Genomic DNA, 12,591 nt, shown 5'->3' with positions numbered 1-12,591 from the left:
CACAGTTTTTAGTTAGCCAACTTAACATCCATTTAGAACAAAGGTTTAGAGCCCGACTCTTGTGCTAACAGACTTCTTGAAGAAACAGGAAAAAAATCTGCTTCTCTCAGTTCTATATCCTTAAGTCTATTTGACCTTGACTACAAAGAAATTGCTGCAAGCTGCCTGATCTTCTATTTAACATACTGATCTTCTGTAAGATAAATTTATATGTTATATAACTAACAGTTATTGGTCTTTGTACAAATGTTTTAAAGACTCAAAGTTATTTTCTACTTTTTATTTGAAACAACAGGAGCAACAAAACAAAACCAAAAAGTAAGCCAAATAAAATCCATTCTTAAACAGCCTTAAATGTATATAGTTTATTTCCTAAAAAACAGCAAAATCTAGTATTTCTTCTCAGGGATGACATTCCTCCTTTTTGCAACACAGCAGATTAACCCCATTTGTTTTACTGTAAATTGTATCATGCTTTTCTATAAGTACTAAAAATGCCAGTAGTTTCAGCAGCAATTTGCCACTTAACAAAACTCCAAGTAACACTGTAGTATTCCACTTGCGAGCAGTGCTATGTTTTATCCAGAGAAAATTAAGAGGCGATGCCAAAATCCAATTACAAAGTACTAGAATTTCAGCACCTAATTCCCAAGTGCTACTATCAGCATAAATTCACTGGCTGTGTGTTTCCATAACAGTCTGCCAGGTATTGAAACTGTAGCATAGCATCTCTCATGTGAATTCCATGACCAACAAGTGACTTAATGAGCTTGAATAGCTCCAGATGATTATGCATAAAATTTATGCTCATTAGTAAAAGGCGTCAACTTCTGCTATAAGATCTCCCAGACAGAAAATTAACATAATTTTCTCACCCAGCATGTATATTTCCTACACATGAAAAATAATTTGAGGTCCCACTTTCTCAGCCTGCTCAATGGTGCCAGAAAAAAAAAATATGTATATGTTTTGGTTCCACACTATTACACATTTAGGATTTAGGATTTTTTATCCTAAGCCAAGATGCTCAAACGAACTCAGAATCTTTATACTTACCCAGAGTCAGCAAAATTTTCCATTTCTACAATACTTACTCTAAATTTTATCACTCTTTTCCAGTCTTAATCTCTGTCACTGTCCCCATCATATCAAGTGATGACCTTATCTTATACAATCCAGATCAAATAGACATCATCTAGCATCAGCTGCCCAATTTCCCAACCCTAAATCTAAACACATATCTGAAATAATACGTAATGTTTGACTATGCCCTGACCTTGTCAAAAGAGCCATACTTTTTCTTTTCCAAGGCTAACCCATTACCTCAGATCTATTCACAGTGCTATTCATTCTGCACTCTCAGGAAACATTCTCCAACACTTATAATCTCTTGAATATTTCCCCCCTCATGATTTCGCCTTATCAGTCTTTAATTCCTGTATGTGATTTCCATTGTAAAATAATATTATTTTCTGAAATTTTCTTTTTAAAATATTTAACAGCTATACTTTATTATTTAATCATCATAATAATAGCAATAATAATCAGATAACAACAAAAATAATAGTGGCAAACAAGTAACCATCACCCACTGTTCCTATTCCTTCTTTTTATTATTACATCATTTGACAGATGTATTTTTTCAACACTCCACTCAATACTGGTGTTTTTACATTGTTAGGAACTTTATTACTATGGGATTTTTTTAAATGACAGTTGTTAGATGGATAAGAAAAATGATCAAAAGCAAAAAAATCAGATCAATGCCACACAGCCAGTTGGTAGAAGAGAAAGACTTTAAAGCAACTTCTTTTCTTTTTTTTAAAGATTTTATTTATTTATTTGTGAGAGAGAGTGAGAATGAGCACAGGCAGACAGAGTGGAAGGCAGAGTCAGAGGGAGAAGCAGGCTCCCTGCGGAGCAAGGAGCCCGATATGGGACTCGATCCCAGGACACTGGGATCATGACCTGAGCTGAAGGCAGCTGCTTAACCAACTGAGCCACCCAGGCGTCCCTAAAGCAACTTCTTTTTGTCTTACATTCTTTGTATTTATCTTGTGTGAGGTCCCCATAACTTCCTGTAGTTGATATCTTTCTCAAACTATGAGGAATTGTGAATAATTCTTCCATTCCAAATATTCCCTGTAACCTTATATCCTTTCTCTTCTGAGTCTCTAATTGCATGTATGGTAGAGTATTTAATATTATTCCACAGGCCACCAAAACTTGGTTCAATACTTTTATTTTTCAATCCTTTCTATCCTTTTCAGAGTGCAAAACTGCTATTCACACATCTTTAAATCAACTGATCCCTGTGATATTTCCAAAATCTCCTATCCAAAAAAAAAAAAACAAAAAGAAGGTACTTGTTTGTTTTAATTGCAGATACTGTACTTCTTAGTTCCAGAATTTTCATTTTGTTCTTTTTTAGTTTTCTTCTCTCTGTTGACAATTATGGTCATCTTTGCCCTTAATATGTAAGCATAAAGAGATAAAGGGAGAGACAGAGGTACAGGGAGAGAGAGGCAGAGGTAGGCTCAAAGAGAGGGAGAGAGAGAATAGAGATATTAACACTAAAATCTTCATCTGCTAGTTTGAACTCTAAATTATCTTAAATTCTGCTTTTCTTATGTGTCCAATTTTAAATTTTATGGTTAGCATTATGACAAACTGAAAGGAGTTTGGGTTCTACTGTTTAAAATGGTTTTGTTTTGTTTTCCTGGCAAAGAGTTAAAATGCCTTAGTCCAAGGTCATAGTCTTTACTTCAGAATGTAGCAATTATTCCTAAATTATGGTTTTCCAAAGTATCAGCTGAATATCTTACGTGTTCTTTGAGGTGTCTTCTCTCACTGACTAGGTTAAATTCAACAAGTCTGAGCCTGTGTGGCCTTTGATACTTTTGCTTAACTCAGTTTGACAGGGAACATACTCAATAGCATTCAAGGACACCAACTATGCAAGAAACAACAAATGCCTGGGCAAGGACCTGTAGGGAACTACCATGCAGACTTCTGTCCCAGACCCTCTTAGTGCTATCCTGCAGCCCAAATTCTAGGTGCATTAATAGCCCCAATTTCTGATCAATCAGCCTCCATAGCTCATTGAGACCAATATTCTCTCTTTGGACTTCAAGTTACTAGGCCACAGTCAACAAAACTTGACCACAGGAAGAATACACAGGTAAATGTGGGCCAATCTTGTCTTTATCTTTGCTCAAAGGTACTATCTAGCTTCACTGCTTCTCTATTGCCTGAAAACTCTTGCCTTCCATATATTTGTCTGGTTTTATAGTAGATTCCATCCAGACTACATTTACACTACAGTTAATTAATCACAACCAGAATGGAAAAATGCCTGAAATTTCACATATCTTGACCAATAAAATAAAAAAATAAATCATTTCACACTAATGTTCTTTAAATATCATGGGCTGGGTTTATATAACTGGAAGTAGAAGTAATACTGAGAATTATCTGGCATTTTTGCCATAGTTGACAGGAAGAGGTAGATGACCAATGAGTTTACTTAAAATCTTGAATAATTAATATAATATATGTGAGATATATATATATATATATATATATATATATATATGCTGAAAATGCTGGAAAAATTGTTTATCCTATATGAAGGTTAAAAATAAACTATGTTTAACCCTTAATTTTTTATTATCCATGACATAATCATTCATAGTTAAGATGCATCAGAGAACTAGATGTGTACCTAAATAAACAACCAATTCTCTTATCAAAATAAATTTCTTTGTGGAAAAAAAAATATTTGAGTCTATGAGCAAGTCCTCCTTACATAATTAAGAGGAGGTAATTGAATTCCACTGATAAAATGTAACCAGGATAGTAAGAAAGTAAGTTCAGGTTCTGGTGTTACTTACTCTAGGCTACGACTCTAAAATCTTTGTACTCACTTTCCTAACCTAATCCAGGAATTAAAGTAATATAATTTTATAACCCAAGAGTAAATTATTTGGTGAACTCATCTAGGAAGAGTGAATTAGCTAACTTTTGATATTTCCAAATCAAAAGACACTCCAGGATTTGTTAACATCTAAAATGACCTTAAACACAAGCACACATCAAAGGCAACTACAAGGCACACTTCAACTATCGCTATTTTAATATGCACTAGAGGGCTCATTAATTACATTAATTTTCAGTGGTAAAATGAATAATGTTTATGATATATAGCTGGTTAGAATTTTATAGGCACTTTGCCCTTGATGTGAATGGGAGTGTCCAGCACCTTTAGAGTAGCACTCCAGCTCAAGAGTACCATTTGTGTCTCCTACATAAAGGTGGATCCCATTTCCTAATGTGACAGAAAAATTACTTACCTTCCATTAAGTAATTTCACTGGCTTTCAAACATGTCTTTTGTATAAGGAAAAGCAGAAGTGCCCCAAATTTACAGAAAGCCTGAATGACGATTCTGTGCCTGCTTGCTAAAAAAAAAAAAAGAAAAAAGAAAAAAAAATTGCTCATGTGAAGTATTTCCCACATGAATAATGAAACTTACTCTCACTGCTATAAACCACTTGGTTATTGGGATATAAAAGAAGAAATATATGGCTTAAACTCACCTATAATTATCTGAATTATAGATACTTCTCAAAAAGAACATGGCAGTGGTTTAGCATGATTTTCAAGCACTCTGTTTTTATTTTGAATTACAGATTATGGAATGCACTTCATGTAAAGATCACAGATTTCTATGTTATAACCAGTTTCATGATGCAATAATGTAGCTTTTCTTTCTTCATGTTTAAGCAGCTTCAGCTCTCAAAGGACACATTAAACACAGATTTATTGTATGATTTTACCTAGTATGTAGTGGAAAAAAGATAATCGAGGATCATGTTACTTATGCAGCATTAGCATAAAATGAAACAGATTTCCAAATATATAATTGCACCATTTTCATTTTATTTGATATGAACACATTCTTAAGAATAAAATGAATAAAATGTAAAAACTATACTTAAACCCAAATCAAAACTAAATCTAAGAATACTGTTTATGTATACACAAAAACCTGCACTGCATATTAAGATTTTATTTAAATGTGTTAGTTAACATGTGGTGTAATGTTAGTTTTAGGTATACGATCTAGTGATTCAACACTTCTATATAGCACCAGGTACTCATTACAACAAGTGCAATCCTTAATCCCCACCACTTATTTGTCCCATACATCTACCTACTTCCCCTCTGGGAGCCATCAATTTGTTCTCTGTACTTAAGAGTCTGTTTCTTGGTTTGCCTCAGTATCTTTCTTTTCCCATTGCTTGTTTTGTTTCTTAAATTCCACATATGTGTGAAATCATATGGTATTTGTCTTTTTCTGACTGACTTATTTCACTCAGAATAACACTCTCTAGCTTCATTCTCATCATTGCAAATGACAAGATTTCATTCCTTTTTACAGTTGAGTAATATTCCTCTGTGTGTGTATGTGTGCATGTGCCCATGTACACAGAGTATGGCTCTAACCATTCATTAGTTGATGTGTACTAGGGATGTTTCCACAATTTGGCTATTGTAGATAATGTTACTATAAACGTCAAGGTGTATATATCCAATGGAATTAGTATTTTCATATTCTTTTGGTAAGTACCAGTAATGCATTTCCTGGATGATAAGGTAGTTCTATTTTTAACTTTTTGAGGCACCTCCATACTGTTTTCCAGAGTGGCTGCACCAGTTTGCATTCTCACAGTAGACAAGAGGGATCCCCTTTCTCTGCATCCAACACCTGCTGTTTCCTGTTTGATTTTAGCCATTCCGACGGGTGTGAGTTAATACCTCATTGTAGTTTTGATTTGTATTTTCCTGATGATGAGTGATGTTGATCTTTTCATGTGTCTATTGGCCATCTGTATGTTTTCTTTGGAAAAATACCTATTCATGTTTTTTGCCCGTTTTAACTGGATTATTTGTTTTTGGGGGGGTGTTGAGTTTGATGAGTTCTTTATATATTTTGGATGCTAACCCTTCATCTGATATGATATTTGCAAGTATCTTCTCCCAGTCTGTTGGTTACCTTTTAGTTATACTGTTTGCTTTGCTGTGCAGAAGCTATCTATCCATCTTTCTATTTATTTATTTACTTAAGATTTTATTTTATTTGATATAGACAAAGGGAGCAAGTAGAGGGAGAAGGAGACAAGCAGACACCCCACTGAGTGGGGATCCCAATGTGGGGATTGATCCCAGGACCCTGAGACCATGACCTAATCTGAAATCAAGAGCCAGACCCTTAACTGATTGAGCCAGCCAGGCACCCAGAAGCATCCTATTTTGATAGAGTTCTAATAATTTTTTTTGCTTTTGTTTCTGTTGCTCTAGGAGACATCTCCAGAGAGAAGCTGCTATAACCAATGTCAAAGAGGTTACTGCCTGTACTCTCTGCTAGGATGTTTATGGTTTCCTGTCTCATATTTAGATGTTTAATCCATTTTTAATTTTTTGTGTATGGTGTAAGAAAGTGGCTCAGTTTCATTCTTTTGCACGTTGCTGTCCAATTTTACCAACACCGTTTGTTGAAGAGATTATCTTTTTCTCATTTGACATTCTTCTTTGCTTTCTCAAAGAGTAATTCTGGATTTACTTCTGGGTATTCTATTTTGTTATACTGAACCCTGCATCTGTTTTTATGCCAGTACCATACTGTTTTGATCACTACAGATTTGTAATATAACTTGAAGTCCTTAATTATGCATTGCTTTTTTTTTTTCTTTTTAAATACTCACAGCTGAATCACATGGTATAAGAAACAAGAGTCTAGGAGGAGAGATAAGATGGTGGAGGAGCAGCAGACTAAAATGACATCAGATCCCAGGAGTTTGATAGATAAGTATCAAACCATTCTGAACACGTACAAACTCAACAGGAGATAGAAGAGAAGAAGAGCAGCAATTCCAGGAACAGAAAATCGTCTACTTTCTGAAAGGTAGTACTTGCAGAGAAGTGAATCCAAAGCAATGGGAAGATAGACTGCAGGGGGAGACGCCAACTCCTGGCAAGCAGCAGAGCAGTGGAGCACAAAATCAGAACTTTTAGAAGTCTGCCCCACTGAGGGACATCGCTCCAGAGGCTAAGCAAGGGTGGAGCCCTTGTGGAGACAGTGTGATCTCAGGACCCGTGGAGTCACAGAAAGATTGGGTGTACCTGAGTGTGGCAGAGCTTCCACATATTGAGTTAGGGAAGCCAACTACATAGATAGGGCCGAAGAGTGAGCTTTCAGATAGTGGTTACATTAAACCATGATCCAAGGCACAGTTGGGCCACTGCTCTTCAATCAGGGACTCCACAATTGGCAGATCTGGGGAGAATCATCTTCCTGCTTCAGGAGCAGCAGCAAGGCAGGAATATTCTGGATTTGGAGACTCCAGGCAGGGCTGTGTGCCAGAGACAGAAATGCTCTATCACAGGCCAGGAGAATTCAGAGTGCAGCCGGAGACCAGGGAGACAGGAGTAATTGACTGCTTGTCTCTGGGGGTGCACTGAGGAGTGGGGACCCAAGCTCTCAGCTCCTCAGTGAGAGGAGACTGGGAGACTGCCATTTTCATTCCCATTCTCCAAAGTGGTACAGAAAGTGTTCAGGGAACAGAAGCTCTGAGAGCAAACCCGAGCAGATTACTTAGCCCGGTCCCTGGCAAAGGTGGTGCAATTCTGCCTTGGGCAAAGAGATTTGAGAATCACTGCAGCATGCCCCTCCCACAGAAGATCAGCAAGAACATCCAGCCAAAACCAAGCCCACCAATTAAGGAGAACTGCAGAACTCCAGAGCTAGGGGACAGCAACAAATAGAATTCATATTTTTTTCCCCCATCACCCTGTAGTTTTACAAAGTTATTTTTTTTAATTTCATATTTTCTAATTATATTTTTTAACTTTTTCTCTTTCCTCTTTAAACATTTGTTAACTAGTTTATCTTAACAATACCTTTCTAAAAAAGTATCTTTTTAAACTGTCATTGTTATAGTCATATTTTAACCTTCAATTTATTTAACCTTATTTTTTATATACATATAGGTTTTTATTTCTTAAAAATTTGGGGATACAATTTCTTCTAATAGATCAAAATATACCCTAATCTAGCACATGGTTTTGTTCTAGTCTCCAGTCTGAGCACATTCCTTCCTCTTTTTTCTTTCCTTTTTTTTTTTAAGATTTTATTTATTTATTTGATAGACAGAGATCACAAGTAGGCAGAGGGGCAGGCATAGAAAGAGGGGAGGAAGCACGATCCTCATTGAGCAGAGAGCCCAATGTGGGGCTTGATCCCAGGACCCTGAGATCATGACCTGAGCCAAAGGCAGAGCGGTTAACCCACTGAGCCACCCAGGTGCCCCTCTTCTTTTTCAAACCAACTTATCAGTTCTTTTTTAGATTTTTAAAAAAATTTTCATCCTTACAGTAACATTCTATCCCTTCATTGTGTTTATCCTTATTTTTGTGTATATATATATGTTTTTCTTTTTATTTCTATTTTTTTTTTAAATTTTGGGACATAGTTTCTTCTAAAAGACCAAAATATACACCAAAGTGTACATCAAAATATACATCAAGTGGGTGGTCCTGTTCTATTCACCAGTCTAATATATATATATATATATATATATTTATTATTATTATTATTTTTTTAATTTATTTTTCTCCGCTTTCTTCTCCCTCCAGTTTTGGATCTCTTCTGATTTGGTTTGCATACATTTTCCTAGGGTCTTTGACACCCTTTTAGTATTTTATTCTCTCATTCATATATTCTTATCTGGATAAAATGACAAGGAGGAAAAACTCACCACCAAAAAAAAAAAAAAAAAAGGTAGTACCGATGGCTAGGAACCTAATCAATATTGACATTGGTAACATGTCAGAACTAGAGTTCAGAACAACTATTCTCAAGGTGCTAGCTGGGCTCAAAAAAGGCATGGAAGATACTAGAGAAACCCTTTCTGGAGAAAAAAAAATAAACTAAAAAAACTAAAATCTAGCCAAGTTGAAATCAAAGAAGCTATTAATGAGGTGCAATAAAAAGTTGTGGCTCTTACTGCTAGGATAAATGAGACAGAAGAGAGAATTAGTGATCTAGAAGATCAAATGATGGAAAATAAAGAAGCTAAGCAAAAGAGAGACAAACAACTACTTGAACATGAAGGGAGAATTTGAGAGATAAGTGATAACATAATAGAAAATAATATTAAAATAATTAGGATTCCAGAAAAAGAAGAAAGAGAGAGAGGGACAGAAGGTATATTAGAGAGATTTATAGTAGAGAATTTCCCTAATATGGCAAGGGAACAAGCATCAGTCCCCTTATAGGCAATACAATGGCACTAAATTCATACCTTTCAATACCCTGAATGTAAATGGGCTTAATGTCCCAACAAAAGACACGGGTATCAAAATGATTAAAACAAAACAAAAAAAAAATTCAATATGCTGTCTACAAAAAACTCATTTTAGACCCAAAGATACTTTCAGATTTAAATTGAGGGGGTGCAAAACAATTTACCATGCTAATGGACATCAAAAGAAGGCTGGGGTGGCAATCCTTATATCAGATAAATTAGATTTTAAGCCAAAGACTACAATAAAAGATGAGGAAGGACACTACATCATACTTCAAGAGTGAGTCCAACAGGAAGATCTAACAATTTTAAATATCTATGCCCCTAACATGGGAGTAGTCAACTATATAAGCCAATTAATAACAAAATCAAAAGAAACACATGGACAATAATACAATAATAGTAGGGGACTTTAACATGCCCCTCACTGAAATGGACAGATAATTGAAGCAAAAGATCAACAAGAAAATAAAGGCTTTAAATGACACGCTGGACCAGATGGACATCACAGATATATTCAGAACATTCCTTCCCAAAGCAACATAATACACATTCTTCCCTACTGCACATGGAACATTCTCCAGAATAGATCACATGCTGGGTCACAAATAAGGTCTCAACTGGTACCAAAAGATTGGGATCATTCCATGCATATTTTCAGAACACAGTGCTCTGAAGCTAGAACTCAATCCCAAGAGGAAAGTTGGAAAGAACTCAAATACATGGAAACTAAAGAGCATCCTTCTAAAGAATGAATGGGTCAACCAGGAAATTAAAGAAGAATTGAAAAAAAAAGTCATGGAAACAAATGAAAATGAAAACACAACTGTTCAAAATCTTTGGAACACAGCAAGGCACTCCTGTGAGGAAAGTATATAGCAATAGACACCTTTCTCAATAAACAAGAAGTCTCAAGTACACAGCCTAACTCTATACCTAAAGGAGCTAGAGAAAGAACAGCAAAGAAGGCCTAAACCCAGCAGGAGAAGAGAAATAATAAAAATCAGAGCAGAAATCAATGAAATAGAAACCAAAAGAACAGTAGAACAGATCAATGAAACTGGGAGCTGGTCTTTGAAGGAATTAATAAGATTGATAAACCCCTGGCCAGACATATCAAAAAGAAAAGAGAAAGGACCGAAATAAAATTATGAATGAAAGAGGCAAGATCACAACCAACACCAAAGAAGTACAAGCAATTATAAGATCATACGATGAGCAACTATACACCAGCAAATTTGACAATCTGGAAGAAATGGATGCATACCTAGAGAAATGTAAACTACTAAAACTGAACCAGGAAGAAATAGAAAACCTGAACAGACCCATAACCAGTAAGGAGATTGAAGCAGTTATCAAAAATCTCCCAAGAAACAAAAGCCTGGGGCTAGACAGCTTCCCAGGGGAATTCTACCAAACATTTAAAGAAGAATTAATACCTATTCTCCTGAAACAGTTCCAAAAAATAGAAATGGAAAGAAAATTTCCAAACTCAATTTATGAGGCTAACATTACCTTGATCCCCAAACCAAAGACCCCACCAAACAGGACAATTTCAGACCAATATCCTTGATGAACACAGAGGTGAAAATTCTCACCAAAATACTAGCCAATAGGATCCAACAGTACATTAAAAGGATTATTAACCACAACCAAGAGGGATTTATTCCTGGGCTGTAAGTTTGGCTCAATATCCACAAATCATTCAATGTGATACATTAATAAAAGAAAGGACAATAACCATATGATACTCTCAATATATGCTGAAAAGGAATTTAACAAACTACAGCATCCTTTCTTGATCAAAACTCTTCAAAGTGTAGGGACAAAGAGTACACACTTCAATATCATCAAAGCCATCTATGAAAAACCCACAGCTATCAGAGAACAGAAAGAAATTAAAGGCATCCAAATCAACAAAAAAGAAGTCAAACTCTCAGTCTTTGCAGATGATATAACAATTTATGTGGAAAACCCAAACTACTCCACTCTAAAACTACTGGAACTCATACAGGAATTCAGTAAAGTGTCAGAATATAAAATCAATGCTCAGAAATCAGTTGCATTTCTATACATCAACAGCAAGATAGAAGAAAAAGAAATTAAGGAGCCAATCCCATTTACAGTTGCACCCAAAACTATAAGATACGTAGGAAAAAACCTAACCAAAGAGGCAAAAATTCTGTACTCAGAAAACTATAAAGTACTCATGAAAAATACTGAGAAAGACACAAATAAATAGAAAAACATTCCATGCTTATGAATTGAAAGAACAAATACTGTGAAAATGTCTATGATACCTAAAGCAAACTACACCTTTAATGTAATTCCTATCAAAATCCCAACCATTTTTTTCAAAGAAACAGAATAAATAATCCTAAAATTTATATGGAACAAGAAAAGACCTCAAATAGCCAGAGGAATGTTGAAAAGGAAAGCCAAAGTTGGTGGCATCACAATTCCAGACTTTAAGCTATATTACAAGGCTATAATCATCAAAACAGTATGGAACTGTCACAAAAGCAGACACATAGATCAGTGAAACAGAATAGAGAGCCCAGAATTGGCTCTCAACTCTATGGACAACTAATCCTTGACCAAGCAGAAAAGAATGTCCAATGGAAAAAAAGATAGCCTCTTCAACATGTTGTGAAAATCGGACAGCCACATTTAGAAGAATGATACTGGACCATTTCCTTATTTCCTTACAACACAGACAAAAATAGACTCAAAATGGATTAAAGACCTCAATTTGAGACAGGAATACATCAAAATCCTTGAGGAGAACACAGATAGCAACATCTTTGACCTCAGCCACAGCAACTTCTTCCTAGAAACATTGCCAAAGACAAGAAAAGCAAGGGCAAAAATGAACTATTGGGACCTCATCAAGATCAAAAGCTTTTGCACAGCAAAGAAAACAGTCAACAAAACCAAAAGACAGCTGACAGAATGGGAGAAGATATTTGCAAATGACATATCAGATAAAGGGCTAGTAACCAAAATCTATGAAGAACTTACCAAACTCAACACCCAAAAAACAAATAATCCAATCAAGAAATGGGCAGAGGACATGAACAGACATTTCTGTAAAGAAGACATCCAGATGGCCAACAGACACATGAAAAAGTGCTCCATATCACTCGGCATCAGGGAAATACAAATCAAAACCACAATGAGATATCACCTCACACCAGTCAGAATGGCTAAAATCAACAAGTCAG

The 12,591-nt window shown here is 35.6% G+C and overlaps 1 long non-coding RNA gene across 1 annotated transcript in view; it reads right to left on the bottom strand.

The window, feature by feature from the left end:
• Positions 1-2,021: 2,021 nt before the first annotated feature.
• LOC309842950 overlaps positions 2,022-12,591 on the bottom strand; it is a 156,802-nt gene continuing 146,232 nt past the window's right edge. The window contains exons 3-4 of the long non-coding RNA XR_014299870.1: positions 4,353-4,459; positions 2,022-2,469 (exon numbers count right to left, since the gene is read on the bottom strand). This is a non-coding gene — a long non-coding RNA (uncharacterized lncRNA). The remainder of the gene's footprint in view (positions 2,470-4,352; positions 4,460-12,591) is intronic.

Source organism: Mustela nivalis (assembly GCF_964662115.1).
Source record: "Mustela nivalis genome assembly, chromosome: 1".
Taxonomy (NCBI): Eukaryota; Metazoa; Chordata; class Mammalia; order Carnivora; family Mustelidae; genus Mustela; species Mustela nivalis.
The sequence above is the reverse complement of the archived record's forward strand: the minus strand, read 5'-3'. Positions and strand labels throughout refer to the sequence as shown.